Raw genomic sequence first — 22,310 nt, 5'->3', positions numbered from 1 at the left:
ACCTGTCTGAATCCTCAACACTGCAACATTTATCTGTCCAAGAGAATGCCTGAACCAGCACATTTCTTTAAACTTTTCAGTATAGACAAGTTTAACATATGTAAAAGTAGAGAGAATAATGTAATGAGCCCCCATGTTCCTTTCACTCTGCTTCAAGACAATTATCAACTTATGAGCTACCTTGCTTTATCCGAACCCTTCCTACTCCTCCAGCAGTGTGGTGGTAAATGCATAACCATCAGCTCTCCCTGGAGAAATCCCTGATTTGTAGTGTTTGTGGATTTCTGTGGCTGACTTCAAGTTACCAACATGATGGTGCCAACTGAAGGTTGGAAAGAGATGTGCAGAAGCACAGTTAGATAGTAGTTTCACCATATAGATAGAATCAATGCAATAATTTCAAGAGCACAGATCACAGTAATTGCAGTAAAATAACTAGCAAGTGGTAAGTTTTGAGTATTTATTACCTTCTTAAAATTTTTTTAAGTGTAAGTTCATAGAATTTAATTTCTAATAGTGACTCTTTACCACCAGCTCATAAAATTCCTGAAATTCTGACAATCAGTTCTTTCCAACAAGTACAAGCTGGCTCTACCTCACCGCTGCACTCTTCCATCCCCACAGATTACTTTTTTTAAAATTCCAGACATTACATTACTTATCCATAAATATTTTAGCGCATATCTCTGAAAGATAAAAACAGAACCACAATATTATTATCACCTGTAAAAACTTCAGGCTGGGCGTGGTGGCTCACACCTGTAATTCCAGCACTTTGGGAGGCCAAGACAGGAGGATCCCATGAGCCCAGAAACTTGAGACCAGTCTGGGCAACATAGGGAGACCATGTATCTATTTAAAAACTAAAAATCAGTGAGGTGTGGTGGCACATGCCTGTAGTCCCAATGACTTGAGAGGCTGAAGCAAGAGGATTGTTCGGGCCCAGGAGATCAAGGCTGTAGTGAGCCATGATCAGGCCACTGTTCTCCAGTCTGGGTGACAAAGAGAGACTCTATCTAAAATAGTAATAATAATAATGATTCCTTAATAGTCCCTCATTGTTCCCTAACTGGCATATAAATTTTAATAGTTTGTTTAATTTGAGATGCAAATAAGGTTCCTAAACATTTCCTTGATTCATATGACCCAGAACACCGTTTTAATCTATAGTTTCTCTCCCTCTCTCTCATTCTCTATCTTTTTCCATGCAAATTGTTTGTTTATTTGTTGAAGAAATGAGAGAGTGGTTGCCCTTTCAGTTTTCTTTATTGGCAAAAGCTCTAACCTGGTAATAGAACTGGATGTCCATAAAGTACAAAGCATCTACTCTGGGAATTCCACTCCTGTGGGCCCTTGTGGCTTGGCTCTTTAGGGTGGGCATCTGCTGCTCATGACCAATAGAGTCCTGGTCATGAAATTCCTAGCCCTATAATATGAAAATGGGGTTTTTAAAAAATACTGAAATCAAAACAAACAAGCATGTATTTGGATAGTCAAAACAGGGGGAACAGCACTCCAGCCCCACCACCCGATGGGGGAATAAATACCCAGCACCACATTCACAAGCCCGCTACCACCAGCTTTCAAAAACAGCAAGCCCGAGTCACCTTTTGTCACATTCCAGCAACAAGCAGCAGAAGCAGGGTTGTAAGGCAAAGAGAGGGCTGACTAGTTTGAGGAAGATTTGGCAGGTAATACTAGAAAGCTTGTCTCTCTGAGATCTCATTAAAAAACATCAACCTTGAAACTTCAGTTTTCTCCTTTCCCAAGGAGTTCTGCGTGGGCTGCTGGGGTTTCGGCACCAGTTGTCACTGCAAATGTCGTTTGGTAGGGGCAAGAAGCCCAGGAATCTCTGACATGCTTCTGAAGGGTTTCAGAGATGAATCAGCGCTTCTGCATTTTTCTTCTTATTTTTTTCCTTCCCAAATATAGTGCCGGGAATGAAAACCTCGCTCATCCTATTTCCCAAACTTGGCAGTTATGACAGTTTTATTGCAGTGCTTTATTAAAGCGTAGCCATAGATTTACATAATTAAACCCAGGTCTGCTTTTCTCTCCCCTGCATCTACATCTGTCACTCACTGCAGTGTGGCATGGTAATTCCATCTCCTCTGCGAAAGTGAGAACTTGGAGGCTTGGGGTTGTGTCACCCCCTGGTACCAAAGAATATTCTCTGATGGAAACAGAGATGATGAGTTTTGACCATGAGTAGAGATAAATAATTTCCTGCCTTTCAGCAGGAAGCTACTGGCGTTTTTCATTGCCTCTTAGAGCTCAAAGGGCCCTTGAAAATCATCTCATATAGATGGTGCAATCTGGTAATTTGGGCCTGATTTGGCCCGCATATTTTTTAATTTGGCCCTTGTAATGTGTGCGTTTGCTTTTCATTTGAATTAGTTATCGATACTTAAAATTGGGAACCTCATATAAAAAGCCAAATTTAGGGCTTTTCTTGAAAAACTTGTTAGTGTTGTCCATGTGGGGGCCTTCATTTCCTGCACGCCAGGCATCTCTGAACTGACCAGCAGCTGCCCCCTTCAGGTAGGGCAGGGATCTGCAATTACTCACAGTTCTTCCCACTCCCCTAGCTCTGCATCCACTTGCAGTTCACATGTATCTGACCCTGTGAAAATTTGAGTTCGTAAACTCCTTCACATTACAGGTGAAGAAGAGAAACTGCACACAGGTTCCTAAGTAGTTAATGACAGATCCCAGGTTTCCTGACTCCAAACAGTATGAACAACCATTTCTTTGCTGGAGGTGTCTGAAGACCTGAATTCTGACTCCAGCTCCATCGCCTATTGGCTGTGGCATCTAAGCTCAAGATTGAACCTCACTGGCACACACATTTCCTCATCTGTAAAATGGGGCTGATGGTAGCATGTTGTCTACCTCACTGGGCTTATGAGGACTAATGTGTTTATGGAAAAGTTGAGAAAAACCAAAAACCCTATATAATCTTATGCTTAGTATTATTAGTGGTATTTTCATGATAGTAGTTTCATTTTCAATTTCCAGCTCACAAATGTGTACATTATTCCAAAATATTATTTATTAAGTACACCCCTCAAATCAACTCAGTGAGTCCTTACTTAGCATCTACTACGTGTCCAGGCTTATATGTAGATGTGCAGAAATATATGGGGAGATGAGATTGTAAGAACACAGTATAAATGAAATGACAGGCAAAATATGTGGCATATAATACATAATACAAGTAATAAGTCTATATTTTGCTTAAATAACATAAGATGGCTCCCAGAATTACATTTCCACTTTCAAAATGCTGCACAATCCTCTCAGAAGCCTGAGATAAGAACTTTGCATTCTCTGTTCTACAGTGTAGCAGCAGCAGCATAAGCACTACCAATTATTGGATACCCATAAATGCACCAAGCACTGATCAGAGCACTTTACATGAATTATCCCCATGTAATTCCTCACCAACTCTATGGGGTAGGTGCTTTTTGATTCTGCTTTTCCAGTTGAGGAAAGTGAAGCACAGAGGTCAAGTGACTTGCCCAAGGTCACACAGTAAGCAGTGGAGCCAGTAATCTGAGCCATGCTCTCTTACACACACCAGTGTGCTACTTCTCTCACTCCCGCTCTGAGTCAAGCTCCCTAAGACTTCCTTTAATCCTCCACACACATTCTCTGCCCCACCCCAACTCCAAGTCTCTTAAGTTCATTTCCTTGACATTTTTTAACCCCACCAGCCCTCTCCTTTCCTCTACGGGCTTCTGCCTCTCCATCTCCTGTCACAATCAAGCAAGTCCAGTCAGGAATATTTTCCGTCCTGCCTAGACCAAATTGTAATCATCACAAAGATGATTGTTTACTCATTGCCCTCATCACACTAATGCTTATTAAGCTCACATTACTGCTGAAAGGGAGTGTGACTTGATCTTCAGTGAGTCATTAAGTGCAACCAACACTCATCAAAGGGACTGTAAATTGATGGCTGTGATAATCCTCCTAATTATCAGTTTCTTTTTGATGACCTCCTTGTCATCAGAAAGTATGTTGCGCAGTTATAGAACCTTAATAGTCCCTGTGTTGGCACGCCAGCCTTCTGGAGAGAGAGTCCAAAATGCACTGTAGATATGCATTTCATGAATATGCAGGTGGGGTTACATGCACACAGATAGTGATTTAAAGTCTGCCTCGGTTATGGTTCCATAAACTACAACAAGATGCTACAAAAGAAAAGCAGGTGGAAAAAGAGAGAAAAGCAAACAAAGGATCACAAACTGGGACCAGGAATAAAGTTAAAACTGCATAAACACAGACACTACCATTGGCCACAAATTTGCCTCTTAAGTTTTCAAGAGCCCACTGTGAAAGGAATAACTTGGCCATTTGTTTCTCTAAAGGGTCTCTAATAAAAATATCTAAAGTGGTTGGTGTAAGAAGCACAATTAATATTAACAAGACCACCAGCGAATTGCACCTGCGGAGTCCTTATAAGAGAGACTTTATAGAATGTAAACAAGCAATGACCTCAATAATACCCTTACAAGACTCACAAGGATAAGAGTCGTCTGTCTTTCACCTACATTCATTGTAGATGATGGTAACACAGCCAAGCACAATTCAGAAAAAGTAATTCTTGGGGTTGGAGGAGGAGGGGTGAAGGTGCACAAAAGGTTAAATCTGCATATATTAACATATGTCAGTACGTATTATATACGTGTTAATATGTAATATTTTTAGTTCTTACCGAAATGCACCAATTAAAAGTGTATCTATTATACTACCTGCAAGTATAGTGAAAATACTAGCCAGCAACGAAGATTCCTACAACTGGTAAGTATAATCATAACTGAGTCTGCTTCCTGACCATGCCTCTCTTAAAATCATGGTCAATCTAAAAACATTACTAGTTCCAATGCGTATGCATCTGCCTCTTATTTCCCCAGAGCTCACGGTTTTCCCTACAAGCAGATAGTCTGTGATTAAATACTTGGGCTCAGGAACCAAGTGGCTTGGGTTTCAATCCTTACTTCCTTCATGACTTTGAGTGGGATATTTGACCATTTTATGCTCTCGTTTTTTGTAAAATGGAGGTTCCTAATAGTCTCTACTTCATAAGGTTATTGCAAAGATTAAATATTAATAGATGTAAAACCCATGAACAGTACCTGGTACACAATAAGCACTCACAATAAATATTGCCATTGTTGTTGTTGCTATCATTATTCCATGAAACTGAATCTTAGATTTTGTGTGCTGTCTTCTCACTAAACAATAGCCATTGATTAGGAAGATCATGGGTCTCTGGGGGCTTTCCTCCAGAAAGAACTTGATAACACAATCAGTAATCTCTAGTTATTCTATGATTTGCCTCCCAATTAGATCGCAAGTTCTATAGCATCATAGATACCACATAGTCCAACCTTCTCATTTTACATTTGCTGGAGAAAACAGATTGTCAGTGCAACTAAGTAACGTCTCCAAGGTTAAACAGCCAGTGACTGGCAAACCAGATCAAGAAATAAAACCAGCTGGGCACAATGGCTCCTGCCTGTAATCTTAGGTACATTGGGAAGTCGATGCGGGAGCATGGCTTGAAGCCAGGAGTTCAAGACCAGCCTGGGCAACATAATGAGAGTCCATCCCTACCAAAAAAAGTACTGAAATTAGCTGGGTGCAGTGGCATGCACCTGTAGTCCAAGCTACTTGGGAGGCTGTGGTGGGAGGATCACTTGAGCCAAGGGGTTGGAGGTTGCAGTGAGCTCTGATGGTGCCACTGCACTCCAGCCTAGATGACAGAATTAGACCTTGTCTCTATAAAAAATTAAAATTAAAAATTAAAATTAAAAAAAAGAAGTAAAATCATTTGACTTCCAGTCTAGTCCTTTTGGCATTAGAGCATCTGTCTTCCCACCAAACCCATGACACACAGCAGCCTCTTCTACTTTCTTATCTGTTTCTTAGTATAATGATGATTCTCAAATGTTCCTCGCCTACCCAGACCCTTCTCCAGTGCCACCCAGCCATCCACCTACCTATCATTGTCACCCGGTCATCTCACAAGCATTTCAAATTCTACTTGTTCTGACGAAATAATCTTATTCTCTAATACGGAAACTCCCCTGCATTTTCTCTCCTTACTGTACACACAATAATACATGCAGGAAAACCAAATTTGTGCCTGATTCCTCCCTCTCTCTTATCCCGTACACCCAGACTCTGCAAGTGTTGCTTACAATGCCTACAAATTATTTCCCAAATGTGTCCTTTCCTAATAATCCCGAAATCACTGACTTAATTTGGTTTAAACTTTTCTGCAGCCATTCGACTTGTTCCTCTTAAGAAATTAGAAGCTCTCAAGAAAAGCAAAAAGTAAATAGTACTTACTGAGCCCTTATTGCATGCCGAGACACTGTGCTAGGAGTTTATATGTGCTGTGATCACGACTCACATGGTATCCTAATTTTACAGATGAGGAAACTGAAGCTCATTGAAACTGTTTATAAATGCTGGAATAACGTTTGAAAACCAACAAGAGCTATTGTAACAGCCTAAAACTATTGTCATCAGAGCCTATAACAACTCTAAGCCCAAGGGAAAGAGGAGGGAGCAGTTACCAGTACCCAGAAGAGAAAGAAAAGGCCTTCCATCAGGAGCTGTGGCATTTAGTAGAGGCATGTAGCCAACCACAACGAATAGGTAAGGAGAGAACTGGAAGAATAACTAACTTGATTCCCTCTCCTTCCATCAGCCAAATCCACCTGGAACCTGAATAGCAAGACAGATCATCAGTGAAATCCATGAGTCAGCCTCTGCAGTCCCAGAACAGGGCATCGAAGAGAGAAGGGTAGATCTAGAGAGGCAAACAGAAGAAATCCAGCAGCACATACAACTCGTAAACGATGGAGCCAGGATTTAAACTGAAACCTCGGTGGTTCTGCATTCCTTCCTACAAGTCTATGAATTTATAATATTGTGAGGTTTCTGTGGGCAGAGAATATTTCTGTCATATAGGAAGCATTCAGTAATTATTTACTGAACTGAACTGAAACCAGACAGATTCTAATTTCATGGCCCAAGTGAGCAGGGCCTCTCCTTGGAAGCTTTGTAAACTGAGTTATATATGTTTAAGTGTTTACTTATCTCCTTTTCTTAAATCACTCTACCTTACACTGGAGTAAACCTTTCTATAAAGGCCCAGATAGTAAATATGTTCAACTTTGCAGGCTATATAGTCTCTCGTCACTACTACACCACTCTGCCCTCACAGGGTGAAGGCAGCCATTGACAATACATAAAAAAATAGGCATGGCTGTGTACCAATAAAACTTTACTTATGGAATGTGAAATTTGAATTTCATACAATTTTCATGTGTCACAAATATTATTATTCTTTAGAATTTGTTCAATCATTTAAAACTGTAAAAAAAATATTCTTAACTCACAGGTTATGGAGAAACAGGCAGTAGGCCACACTTGGGACGTGGGACAAAATATGCTAAACTCTGTCTTGATGAATCCGTCTGAATGCTCAGGAAATCCTCTGGGGCACATCATCACACATGTAAGGCCCTTCCTGACTACCACACCTGACCTGGGCCTCATCTCCTCCAAGTCTTGCCAGCTAACCACGCTCATCCGAAGAAGCAGTCCAGAGTGAGGGCTCACCTTGTGATTACGAGGTACTCTCCGCTCAGTGAAAACCATTGTGGTAGCTGCCATTTATTGAGCTCTTAAAATGTGCCAGTGACTGCACTAAGCACTTTACATGGATGATCCTATTTAAACCTCACAACAACTCAAATCAAATTCCAAACAGCAGCAGCATAAATTAAAGCAAGCCAGAGATAATGGTGGGAATATTGGCAAGTGAGAGCATAATGCTCTGTCTGAAAGGAACTTCACTGCCAAAAACCAAAAAAAGGCACTGAAGTGAATATAGAGGCATATGACTGAAGGACTGAGATGTTCTTGCTGAGGTCACTCAACCATGAAATAAGGGAACTTCTGCCTAAAAAGGAGGGTATCCTTATTTCCCAGGGTAGATGGACATTCAACTGCCCTTATCAATAAGTGGGAATAGCAGTGGGATTTAGAGGCTTAAAAGTCTCATTCCCAATGTGCCATGTAAAAGTATAATCCTTGCCTTTCCAACACTTCCAAAAAGCATTAGCTCTAGAAAAACAATGAGAGTGGAAAGAGCATAGATCCTGGTAATCCTGCAATCCTGACTCTAGGATTTAGACATGGGGTGATCTCAGATAAATTAGTCTTTGGGTCTCAATATAATATCTAGCTTGCAAGATAATAGTGAAGATTAAATGAAAGCATGTATGAAAATATGAGCAAAATGCCTCACTTGTAGTAGCCATGTAAAGTGATTCTCAGTACATGGCAGGTAGGAACAATCTCTCTTGGTCTAAGCTTAGGTTCTACTGAGTCAAGCTTTATCCTAAAGAGCAGCTCAGAGAAAGGACTCCAAACACTTCTCCTGCAGACTCGTCCTGTGAATCCAGTCCAGTTCAGGATGCCATACAAGCATCCAAAGTTGGCAGTTCACTTGCTGAGGGAGCTGGTAGAATATGATGAGTTTCAAAGTCACTTGTACTAACCCGGTTTGGAATTTACTCAGAGTTCATACAGTTTGAAAAGCCTTCATATCCTCGGTTTGTACCTCAGAAAGAATAACAAATTTCATTTTGAGGTTGACAAACCTCCTTCATCCATCCCGGGTTCAACCACCTAGAAATCAGAGCCTTTGGACTAGGAACTGATTGTTGTCAGCTTGTCAAGAGAAATCAAACTCAAAGAGACTATTTCCTCACTGTCCCTGCCAACACCATCAGCCTGCATCACCCCACACACCATCACCTACCTGTTTCCCCCATTTGTTTTTACTGTGTAACAATCATTACAAACGTCTCTTCCATACCACATGACCCACTGTAAGTACTTAAGAACAGGGGGGACCATGGTTTATCCTTCCTCGGTGACATCACATCACTTGATAAAATGGTGCAGGTACAAAATTGAGGGACTCAGATGCCCAAGTAAAGAGTTCAAATATCATTCTGAAGAAGACAGAAAGGCCATTGACAGTTTTGGAGTAGAAGTAATATAGCATAGTCAATGCAATATTTGGGGAAATTTTCTCTGACAGCACAAACATGAAACATTGGAAAGAGGGAAAATAATAGAAGAAAAAAATTAAAATCCAGCAGACCCATTAAGAGGTAATTATAATCAGTGAAGCCTGAGACAGTGAGTGTCTAAAATACAATCGTCGCAACAAACAGGGAGAGGAAAGGATGTTTTTAAAACACATTCTGAAGATGGTGAACTACAGTATCCTCCAGGGTAGAAATCACAGCTGAGTTATCTTTGTGACTCCATTTACTCAGGACTGATATGCAGCCAACATCTGCCAATGCAGTTCTATCAGCTGTTAAAACACTGAAACGCTTCTATATTTGTGAATATTGAAAGCACCCCTTTCCTGAAACCATGATCCACCCAAACCCGTGCCTGCCCCACCACCTTAGCACTCCTGGAACTCCCTGAAACAATGCCTCTTCTAAATCCAGGAACTGAAGAGTTTACACCTGGCACAAGGGAAGGCTTTGAGGATTTTGCTCCTGTGCTGAAGCTGATATAATTTCTGATTGGACAGTCTCCTTGCTGACTGTTACATAAAATCATGCCTTTTTGTTTAGCCCAGTTCCTGGTATATAGTAAGTGATGAAGGAAAGAAGGAAGTGATGGGAGAAGGGAAGGAGGAAGGAAGGGAAAGAGAGAAGGAAAAAGAAAGGAAGGAGAGGAGAAAGGGAGGGTGGGAGAGGAGGAGGAAGGGACGGTGGGAGAAGAGGAGAAAGGAAGAAAGGAACAGATTTTGATGACTGGTTGGACATGGGAACAAATGAGCAAAGAAGTCCTATATACAACTATTGTCCTACAGACTTATGAGGCTGTGTGGTTATTCTTTTCCTTCAGAAAAAGGGAAGCAGAAGGAATAGCTAGTGTGGGACAAAGATTGGTATGTTCTCTTAAAAATAAACTGCATTTGAGCAAAAGCTCATATGGGAGAAATAAAATTCAGGAAGGATTGGTTGGAAGCTGTGCAGTCCATTCATTCATCTCTATACTCTAAAATCTACCTCTTGGATAGCCCAAGCCAGAGGAGAGCTGTGAATCTTATGGACATCCTTCAAGAAACTCCTTTAGGCTCTTGAGGTCCAGTGATTGTTCTATTTCTGAGAAACTGGATGACTTTTATTATACAGACAATGAACTGTATAACTAATCTTTGTTAGTCTTGTAAAGCCAAATCTATGGTTCTCCTGCAGCATGTATACCTCTGGGGAATCCACTCTATGGCCCTATTCTTGTTTTTCTTATTTTTCCCCACCCATCCCTAATGTGTGTTATCTTGTCATATGACATGTAAGCTCACTCTTTTGAACAAAGAGGGGACTAACGTAAGTCATACTGAATTTGAACTAAAGATGGGATATTCCAATGAAAATATCCAGTTGATCCAAATGTCCAAAATCAGTACTTTATTGGGTTTCAGTGCATGGAAGGCACTGTGAGAGCTGCATAGACATGGAAGACATGACCTCACAGAGCTCAGTCTTTGGAGACAATGAAAATAAGCATACATCAGAAAAGATGGCACAATCTGTCAAGTAGGACTTGATTAACTGCAGAATGAATATCACTTGTGAGTACTTGAATGAGAGGGTGAAATCCATGTTAGTTATCCCTTGTGTCTTATGTGCTGAAAATGTCCCTCAGTGCTGCTATACAGTACAAGGATGGGGCTTCTGAGCCTTGGAATTTCATTTTATTTGGTATGTGAGCACCACTATAGTTGGATTTTCTCCAAACCTGCAGATACACATCACCCTTGTTATTTTGGGTGCTTTGCTTTGTTTTGTGGGGATACCCCACTGATTTGATGACCTGGCTGCTCATTCTCAAAGCACGGGCAAGAGAATGGAAGGGCAAAGGAAACCCAAAGAGTGAGCCTAGAGAAAAGATAGAAATGAATTTATTAACAAAATATACCATCTATCTAAAGCCGTCATATGCCATCAACACAAATTAATTATCAAAAAGTGATTAGAAATGTATGGTGAAAGAGGCAAAAAAAAACTCTATTTGCCTCTAAATAGCCATTACCTCTTTCATCCTCATTGCCTTTTCCGTAAAAACAGAAAAGGCAAATCCTTGCCACATTCTCCCTGAAACCAGAGGTACTGAGTGTCTTCCAGGTAGGCAGTATCATGTCAGCATTCCAGATGACAGAAGGATAAGTCATGGCCCCAGCCCCATGGGGCTGTGTGGGTCCCATGAAAAAATTCTCTAAAAGCTCTTGGAAAATGTACCAAATGCTACATATACATGCCCAGGATTTTATTTTTAGGGTGGAAACAAACAGGTCCTTTAAGATGCCTTCAGCAAGCTGAGGCAATTCCAAATCAAGAAAGGAAGATAATTCTGGAGCCACATGCCTTTTCTAAAAGTTCAGAGCTGGAAACCATTCCAGAAGCCCTATGCAAAGGTCTAGCACCCCATGAGTAGACAGAGAGATACCATCCATCTAGAGGAAATAAAAGGTCACTTAGACAAGTTTGCCAGAACAAAAGTTTAAATTCCAAGATTGGCTTTCTCTAAGCAAAAATGTGCCAATGCCTCCAGTCTCATTCTATGCTCATAGATACTTGTTTCCCACACCTGGAGAACCCCTCTCTCTTGGATCTACCTCCTCACCAGACCCTAAAGAATGCCAAGAAGTGACACGCTCAAAAACAGTCTCTGAGAACCTACAAAGTCCCCAGCACTGTGCTTGGCACTGTGAATACAGAACTGAAACAAGGTCTTGATTTTCCAAAACCAGAGATTCTAGTGAGGCAACAAGCCAGCAAATTAGCAATCCCAAAACAGAAGGTGATTGCTCTGAGATGGTCAGCAACAGTGGCAACAAAGTATTGAGGGGCATAGCCAACCTAAGAGCAAGGAATGGCAGCCCCAGCCATGGCAGCTCAGGAGCCAGCCTGATGATGTGACATTTGTCTCTTGGCTGTGAAGGGCTCCAGCAGCTTCAAAAGCCATGTTGACCACACAGAGGCCTGGAGACTGAAAGGAAGCTCTGAGAATTCCCTGTAAAATACACAAAAGATGGCAGCTCCAGCTGAGCTGATGCTCAAGAGAAGCCTCAACTGTGTCATCAACAGCAATATTGTCTTTTACCAAGTCCAAGAAGCCTCTCCTCTGCCTGTAGTCCCACATGTTTATGAGGGGTTTTCTCCACCTACCCCAGTGCTCCCCTGAATCAACACCCCCATGGAGCAGCCCAGTGGGTGTTTCCCTCCCTTTAAAGCTCAAAAGGAAAATAACAGGTAAGATGCAAAAGATTAACATTTTCAAAGTAAGGATTTTTTTAAATCTGACTTTTCTGAAGCCCCTTGGTGCATCCCTCTGGTTCATCATGAATGACCAGGACAGACAGATTCCAGCCACTTTGGGATCCTGGCCATAACCAAAAAGGACACAAGGAGTGACAGATAAGTGGGAGACTAAAGAAAAAGATGTGGAATTTTCAGGCTGAACTGAGAGCCTGAAATTCCTTAAAGAGTGAAATATAAATACTCACTGTCAAAGGCCATATATGTAAATTCAGCAATTTGTTGAGAAATAGAATTAGTTGTAAACTTAATATTAATAGGAGCTAGGGATAAAATAAGACATAATTCTTGCTTTCACAGAGGTGACAGGTGAGATAATAAATAAACCATGACCCTAAAGAGTAAGTATGAATAACAGACATACAAGACACCGAGGGAAGGGAGAGTAATTACATGGGACAGGGACAAAGGGGAAAGAAGGAGGAGGGCAGATCATGGCAGACTTCCTAGAGCAGTTGACTTTTGAGTTGACTAATTAATGCTAAAATATGAATGGCCTGTATACAAACATTTACAGCAGCATTATTCATAATAGCCAAAAAATAAAAACAATCCCAATGTCTATCAGCTGATGAATGGATAAACAAAATGTGATATATCCATATAGTGAATATTATTCAGCCATTATAAAAATGAAGTATTGATATATGTTACGATATAGGCAAACCTTGAAAACATTACACTAAGTAAAAGAAGCCAGAAACAAAAGACCATATAAATGATTCCATTTATATGAAATTTCTAGAATAGGCAGATGCATAGAGACAGAAAGTAAATTAGTAGTTGCCTAGGGCTGGCATTTTGGGAGAAATGGGTATGGGTTTTCTTTTGAGAGTAATGAAAATGTTCTAAAATTGATTATGATGATAGATGCACAACTCTGTGAATACTCTAAAAATCATTGAACTATGCACTTTAAATGGGTGAATTGTACGTGAATTACATCTCAATAAACCTGTTTTTTAAAAGTGCAAGTCGCCTTTTATGCCTTAATTATTAGCTGATAACTGCTCGTCTGCAGGGACTTTGAAAACTTCACCTCAATGGTCTGAGAAATGCAGGTACTTCCAACAGACAGAAAGAGTAAAGGAAACATTCTGGTCACAAGGTCTCCTGCTTTGCCCATGCCAGGAGCACACCGGCACTTCCCTGTGGCTAAGCAGGCTACCTCTCTCCTCACCATCGTCAGTCGGTTCCTATGACAATTTGTATTAGCCCTATTTGGAGGTACTCGGAGACATCCCTTTGTGCGCTAGTTATGTGGAACAGCAGGCTAGAAATACTAAAATGCTCATTATTGCATGGAAAAATTATCTCAGACTAATTCTTAAATGAATGTTTGATTCAATATGAGTCTGATATAATCTCTCCTCTTTCTGACAATGATTCCAATATGCTACCATCTGCAGAATTCCGCTTTCTCTCTGAAAGTGAGTTCCTGCCTGGATAATACAATCAGTGGAAATGCAAAAAGAGAGCCATATGTCACAATAAATGCACATTGCATTCCACGCTCGCTCTCTTGTCCCACTATTATTTTTCATGCCAGTCACTATTTATGAACGTTTGTTGCTTTAAATGACTTCCTCCAAAGATATGCTGGATTCAAATTCAATTAGAAGTGGAAAGGAAAAACACAGCAAGCAGCTTTCTGCTTATGTCCAGCTCAGTAGGAACTCAGATTCTGAATATGGCCCAGGAGATCTTTAGCCATCTTTCCTCACATACAATTTCCTTTTCTTATAATTTAAAAGGACTAGGATGAATGAACAGACACCTGAACAATTCTATGGGTTAAGCAGGACCCCCAGGAGTCAGATCTGCAGGTTGAATTCTCCAAGTTCATACAACAGACACTCCAGTTAATTTTCTCATATGACCCGCATTCCTTCCCAGACTGTCTTTCCTGTAGTCTTTTTTAAGCAAACGAGAGCCCATGTGAACCCGCCCTCTGACACACCGGATTGAAGTGGAAGGAGCACCTGGGAATAGCAATGTCTCTCTCCTGAAAATGTGGAATTGGAACAAAGAGACTATATATAGTGAGTTGAATTTGGATGTGGGAGTTTAAAGGTCATGTTTGGTGGAGGGTAGAGGGAAGAGCTGGGCCAGCCATTTCTTAACATGTATAAGAAGTAACAAAGAAACCCATCTGGGGTGGAGAAGAGAACAAAGCCAAGAGAAGAAAGAGGTTGAGGAAAAAAAAAAAAAAAAATGTAGTGATCGCCTTAACTCTAGATTTCTCACCCTCAGCATTATCAACACTTGGGGCTGGATCATTCTTTGTTAAGGGAACTGTCCTGTGCACTGTAGGAGGTTTAGCAGCATCTGTGGCCTCTGCCCACTAGAAGTCTGTAGCACACATCTCCCACCCCAGGGTAACAAACAAAACTATCTCTATACATTGCCAAATGTCCCCTAGAGAGTAAAGTCCCCTCAACTTAAGAACCACTGCCCTGACTAAACATTTGTTTATTTATCCCTCAATAGGCATTATGCAGGGCAAAACCCAAGTCATCCTCAACACCCATCGTTCATATCCTGCATCCAGTCCATAATTTAAATCAGTCACCTCTGCCTTTGAAATATACCCAGAATCCAATCATTTCTCATGACATTCATTTTGACAACTCTGGTCCAAGCCACCCTCATCTCTCCCTGAATTATCCCCAAAGCCTCCCACCCTGCCACCCTCACTCTACCCCACCCCCTTCAGAACATTTTCATACAGCAGCCAAAGAGAGCCTTTTAAAATGAAAGTCTCCTCATGTCACTCTCCTACTTCAAACCCACCAAGGTCTTCTATCACCATAAGGACCAGTCAGAGTCTTTCTATTGGTCTATAAGACCCTTGAAGATTTTGCCCCCACTTCTCCCGCTAATTCACTTCTTACTGCTATCCCCCCCACTCATTCCACTCCAGTTCCATTGACCTCCTTGCTGTTCCTCAAATATGTTAAGCACATTCCTATCTCCAGGCCATTGCAAAGGCTGTTCCCTCTACCAAGAATGCCTTTCCCCCAGATATTTGGCTTGCTTCCTCATGTCATTCAGATCTCTACCCAAATGTTTCCACATCAGAGGGGCTTCTGTGATTACCCTATTTGAGGTAGCAACTCCCATTGCCTCTCTTCCCTACTACACCTACCCTGCTTTACCCCATTTATTCATTGTGTTTGTTTATTATCCATCTCTCCATCTAGAATATAAACTCACAAGAGCATGACTTTGCCTTGTTTACTGCTGTATCCACCAGCCTCTGATCTGAGCAGTGATGGCACTGTTGAACGATGTGCAGACTACTGTGAGTGCAAAGATGATCACTCTATCACTTTATCAGAGCAATACTGGAAACAATCCAATTCTCTAACAATGAAGCAATGGCTAAACAAACTATGACTCATATGTGCAGTGATTTAAAAACTTATGTATTCAAGGTTTCCCAGTTTAAATTGAAATCTTGCCAGTAAACCCTAACATAACTTCCACCAACTCCACAAAATACTTGTGGAACCCAGACATAAATGAAAACTGATGTAACTGAAAACTAGGGCTGTATATCAACCTGTTCCCAGAATCTGGGAGGAATTTTCATTAATAACAGAGAAAATAAAACCAGACTCTCTTGTAACTTCCAGAAACATAATGAGTCTGTACACTTGAAAGTAGGTAGATGTACTTGTCAGTACTCCCTACTTCCAGCTCCCTGAATTAATCCACTAGTATTTACTGTGCAAATATCAAATATTGAAAGCTGTCCAAAATGCTTTAAGGTTATAAAGATGTCTCAGACCTTAATAATAATCACCAGAGCAGTAACTATTATGCCACCCTACAGTTGAACGCTCTGCACTGCTGAAGCACACACACTTCAACAGAGACTATCTCGCATGATCTTCACGGTTGCACTGAGACAGACAGAGGAAGGTTTGTTTTCCTGTTTGACCGCTTTACAAGAAAAATTTATCAGGCTGGGATAAAAACAGCGTGTTCAACTGAAAAGATTTTCCCAGCTGCTGGAGTATGCACTGAGAGGTGTGCAGAGGAAAGAAAACCACCACACATGGATGAAGCATCCAGCCAACAGAGGGAGCCATCACAGCACGCAGGCGGCAAGGTGCAAAGGGAGGAAAAAGCTCCACGGGGGCCCAGGAGGGCCCCCAATCGCTGCAGTGCGTCTGCGCAGTGGGAGCTGTAGCCATGGGAACATCCTAGGGCCCTGGCAAGGAAAGTCTAGGCAATACCTTAGCACCCCCTGTCAGGGACTTCCTGCTAGTTAATCCTGCTTCCTCTGCCAGCAGGAAGTCAGCCTAGCAAAGAAGTCCCAATTATATAGTCTACAGGAGGCAGCCCGCCACGGTGCAGAGCAGGGTAGAAAATGGATCAGAAGGGCAAAGGTGAGGTAGGGTTGGGAGACTTACCTGAGGTCATATAGTCAGCTTCACCCGATTGCCAGGAAAGTAGCCCTGTGAACCCTAGCTGGGGAGAAGAACTTAAAGGCAAGGGAGAGAACCGTTCAATAGGGTCCTGGAGGATTTGCCATCATCATGTAAGGTTCCATACAGTCTCTAGAAGATGAGGTAAGAATAGTCAGTGATGTAACCACATGGAGCAAGAGCTATAACCACATGGAGCAAGAGCTATAAATTTACAAAAGATCTTCCCAACAATGTCAGGCAGAAAATTATTAGGCCAGCCAGGAAAGGCTCAGGTCTGGGAAAACAGTCATTCCAAATCCAGAAAAACAATGACTCAGAAGAAATGATCTTCCATTTCCTAATTCTTATTCTTAATACCAAATAAAATCCTTCTTTTTTGCAAGCTAGAGATCCCCAGCTAATCAGGCTGTGTTTTGCTCTGATTAACCTTTGATATAGGCATTTCCTCTTTTTTTTTTTTTTTGATTGTTTGATGCCCAGCTCTTCTTAAAGGTCAGTGAGCATCACACCTACTCTGGCTTCTAATTACTTTTGTAAACATTTCAGAATGAATAAATGCCAACATAATTAACCACCCAGCATATTATCTGCTCTCTCCTTTTGCCCAGTGTACAGATATCCAGCAAAGCAGCATCCCAGGCTCCTCTGACACTCATATTTGTGATATGGAAATTATTTGATTAAGTCTATTTAAATCAGAGTTTCCCAAGATTGATTGTCCGACCAGTAGTAGGCACAAAAATCACCTGAGGATCACAGTAAAAATACAGATTCCCAGATCCTAGTCCTAGAATTCTAATTTGTTCTGGCTGGGGTGGGGCCTAGAAATCTGCATTTCTTCCTTACATTACTTTTCCAGTACTGATATCAAACCCAGTTAGTAAGCCACTGATTTAGATCATTTTTCCCTTGGCATGAAGTCCATCATACTCAGTCATCTCTATTCTTACCCCTTAGTCCATAGTACCCCTTACTTGCAGGCTCTTCTATGACATTTTCCCTTCTAAAGCACATTAGCCTGACTCCCTCTCTCCTATTTGAGAGGGTCTAGATGATCTAAAAATTACCTGTCAGCTTTAACTTTCTAGGACTTTATCATTCACTGGCACAGAAACGGTACAGTGAAAATTCAAGCATTGCATAATTTGTCCCAAGTCCTGTCAGTGGTCCATCCAGTGTTAATGGCCCTCTTCATTCTACTAGTGAACAGAGTCACCAGGCCAGCACCTCCACACCTGTAAGCAAAGGCAAACCCAGGGCCGACATGGCAGCCTGGGCAAAGAAGCTGAAGCAAGGTCCCAGCTCTTTCTAGGACCCACATTAAAGCCTAAGCACTACTTGCCAGGCCAATTGGCTTCACAAACAGTACGTCTTCTCTCTGGGAGTAAATGAGTAGGTACCCAGACAAGGGAAATCCCCCAATAAGATGACTAACTCTCACCCTTTGCAGGCTGTGTCCCAAAGCCTGTACAAATCCTCAAAGTCCTGCTCTGTCTTAGGGCTTTTGTGCTACTATAACAAAATACCATAAGCTGAGTAATTTGTAAATGATAGAAATTTATTTCTCATAGTTCTGAACACTAGAAGGTCCAAGATCAATGCACTGGCAGGCTCAGTGTTTGGTGAGGGCTGCTCTTGGCTTCCAATATGTTGTTGCTGTGTTCTCGCATGATGGACAGAAGGGCAAAAGGAGGCGAATTCACTTCCTCATGTCCTTTTAGAGGTGCTAATCCTATCCTTGAGGGTGAAGCCCTCGTGACCTAATCACCACCTAAAGGCCTCACTCTTAATATTGTTGCACTGGCAACAATATTGTGTTTCAACATGAATTTTGAAGGGGACACAAACACTGAAATCATAGCAGGCTCAGACTGCCCTTTTCCCCAGAAGGCTTCCAACTCTAACTCCCTACGCTTGCAGCAGTTCCCAGTCTTGGTAATATCATCCTCCTAGAGAACACTTGGAGATGGGAGCTGGGGGGACAGGGTTTTTTGGTTGTCACAATGAGAGCATGCTGGAACTTTGGCAGGAGACCTAAAAATCATGCAAGGGGAAAGACAGTTCTGCACAACCCAAACTGTCTCACCCAAAATGCCATTAGCACCCACACTGTGAAATCAGAATCACTTATAGTCTGAGCCACACAATTTAGCCCTTAATTATAGCTCTTTGTCAGGAGAATTTATTGCAGCATTGTTCAGGTAGCAGAAGCCTAGAAACAACCTAAAAGACCATTGATAAGGGGCTATTAAATAAAGCATGCTATAGTCATACAAAAGAATTCCATTACAGAGAATGAGGGAGATCAATATGTACTGATACAGCACAATATCTGAGATATTTTATGAATTTTCAAAAGCAAAGTACAGAAGAGTATTATAGTGTGTCTCATTTGGTACTTTGGTAAAAGGAAAGGTGCTATATGTACCTATATGTCTTTATATAGAAAGAATCTCTCAGAGAGCACTAAGAAACTGATTAGAGGGAAAGGCAACCAGGGAAAGAAGGGTAGGGGTGGGAGAGGAACTTAGTTTCTACCTTCAGTACTTTTGAATTTTTACTATGTAAGTTATTTTTTAAATATGAATAGCATCTCTTTGGCACTGCTGTTGTTTTGCATTTGTTTGCTTTGCCCCCTGCAACTATACATTAAGTTCCTTGAAGGCAGAGATATTCCCCAGGGCACTTAGCACAAAGCAGGTGCTGGATATATTTCTATTGATTTATAAATTAATGGATTTCTGAAAGAACTCAAGCCAGGAAAATAATTCCTTTGAAAACCAAAATACCTACCCAGGCACCAGAACCAACTGGGAGCCTTTTTCAACCTGGGCTTTCATGCCTGTCCCTCATTGGGAGGGAATTCAAAGAAGAAGATTAGAGCGAGGCTGGGAATTTTACCAAGATGGGCCACTTTTTCCACTTCAGCTACTCCACATTCACTCCAAACTACTGGACTGACATTTGTAATGTCCCACCTGTGCAATGCCAAGCAAGATGCTGAGGACGTTTACTTACATTAACTCATTTGCCTCTTAACGATCCCATGAGACAAATACGTTCACCTTCGTATCTTAGGAGAACGGGATGCAAAGGTTATGATTTACCCAAGACCACAGAGAATTTGAAGTTGGGATCGTCTAATGTTTAGTGCTTTTTCCTATACAAAGCTATAAAACACAATATGGCCTGTCTCCAGAATGACAGGACAACAGAGTTACATCTGTGGGACCACATCTCAGGACCTCCATTTACAAGCTTGAGACTTAGGGCAAATTAAGTGGCCCCCCAACCTCATTTCTTCATCTGAAAACAAACAAAAAGACAGTGCTTCCCTACCAAGATGATTGAGGCTGGAATAAAATGATATGCTCTATATAAAGCATTAAGCTTTGAATCTGAGTCACAGTAGAAGCTCAATAAATATAAATTTATTTCTTCTTCCTCCTTTCATGCTACCAGAGTTGCCCCTCCAAAATCCAATTTAATATGATGACATTTTCTATTCTAATATGTTTATATTGAAACTGTCCAATTTTTTTTTCACTGCAAAAATCAAGATATCAGTGACCCCTCTATTCCTTTTTTCTTTTCTTTTCTTTTCTTTTTTTTTAGAGATGGAGTCTCCCTCTGTAGCCCAGGCTGGAGTGCAGTGGTGTGATCTCGGCTCACTGCAACTTCCGCCTCCTGGGTTCAAGTGACTCTCCGCCTCAGCCTCCCGAGTAACTGGAACTACAGGCGCCTGCTTCCACATCTGGCTAATGTTTTGTATTTTGGTAGAGACGGGGTTTCACCGTGTTGCCAGGTTGGTCTAGAACTCTTGAGCTCAGGCAATCCACCCCACTTGGCCTCCCAAAGTGCTGGGATTACAGACATGAGTCACCGCACCTGGCTAATCCCTCTATTCTTTAAAAAGTTGTTGCAATTTTTGAAAGTTCTGGGCCAGATGCGATGGCTCACGCCTGTAATCCCAAAACTTTGGGAGGCTGAGGCATGTGGATTACTTGAGGCCTGGATTTCGAGACCAGCCTGGCCAACATGGCAAAACCCAGTGTCTACTAAAAATACAAAAACTAGCCAGGCATTGTGGCATGTGCCTGTAGTCCCAGTTACTCGGGAAGCTGAGGCACGAGAATCACTTGAACCCAAGAGGCAGAGGTTTCAGTAAGCCAAGATCACGCCACTGTACTCCAACCTGGGCGAAAGAGAGAGACTATGCCTCCAAAAAAAAAAAGGCCTGGTTGGGTTTCATGAAGACTTTAACAGGGACTTTCATTACCATTCTTCAGGAAACGCAGTGGTCCACCTAAAAAGATAGATGTGATTTGCTCCCGCCAGTGTGGAAAATAAACTGACAATTAATTGCTTTGGATCATGGTGATAATGATGAAGACAATAATGAAACACAAGTTTGTTTCATTAAAGTATTAACCATTTTATGCTGTCTAAATAGAAAGTATGATTTTGGCATGAAAATTTTCATATTAGTACCAATGTCATTACCTCTATTAAGTAAATTTAAATGAACAAAGGTAGTAATGTCAGCAAGATGGCAGAATACGAGGTCCTTGCTCATATCTCCTCACAGAAACATTAATTTGTTAGCTATCAACAGACAAAAGTACTTTTATGGGAGCTTTGGGGTCCAGGTAGGAGGCGGTAATATTGAGGAGGGCCATTTTGAGAATGCAGGTCTATGCTCAGGTGGTACACTCATTGACCATGACCCTAGCTACAGATGCAGAAACAGCCCCATCCCCCTGTGGACTTGGTTACAGTCCAATTTGGCCTTGGTTCTGCTACCAGCACCATCCACCATGGGACCTGGAAGGAGCCAAGAGAGAGTAGTTTAATATATTCAAAGTGCTAAAAGGAAAAAACTGCCAACCAATAATACCACACCTGGCAAAGCTGTCCTTAAGAAATGAAAGACAGATAAAAGACTTTCCCAGACAAATAGAAGCTGAGGCAGTTTATCACCACCAGACTTGTCTTACAAAAAAAAAAATACTAAAGGGAGTTCTTCAAGTTGAAACAAAAGGATGCTAAGTAACAACATAAAAACATATGAATGTATAAAACTCACTGGTAAAGGTAAATATACAATCAAATTCAGAATACTCTAATACAGTAATGGTGGTGCATAAATCACTTTTAACTCTAGTGTAAGGGTTGAAAGACAAAAGTATTCAAAATAACTATAGGTATAATCATTTATTTATGGATACACCATATAAAAAGATGTAAAGTTTTACTAAAATAGCCTGAAAGGTAGGAGAGGGGAAAGTAAAAGTATAGAGTTTTAGATGCAATTGATGTTGTTATCAGCCTGAAATAGACTGTTATAACTATAAGATGTTTTATGTAAGCCTCATGGTAACTACAAAGAAAAATCTCCACTACATACAAAAGAGAAAGAGAAAGGAATCAA

The sequence above is a fragment of the Rhinopithecus bieti genome, unplaced genomic scaffold (assembly GCF_001698545.2).
Source record: "Rhinopithecus bieti isolate Rb0 unplaced genomic scaffold, ASM169854v2 scaffold_10351, whole genome shotgun sequence".
In the NCBI taxonomy this organism is placed as follows: Eukaryota; Metazoa; Chordata; class Mammalia; order Primates; family Cercopithecidae; genus Rhinopithecus; species Rhinopithecus bieti.
The sequence above is the reverse complement of the archived record's forward strand: the minus strand, read 5'-3'. Positions refer to the sequence as shown.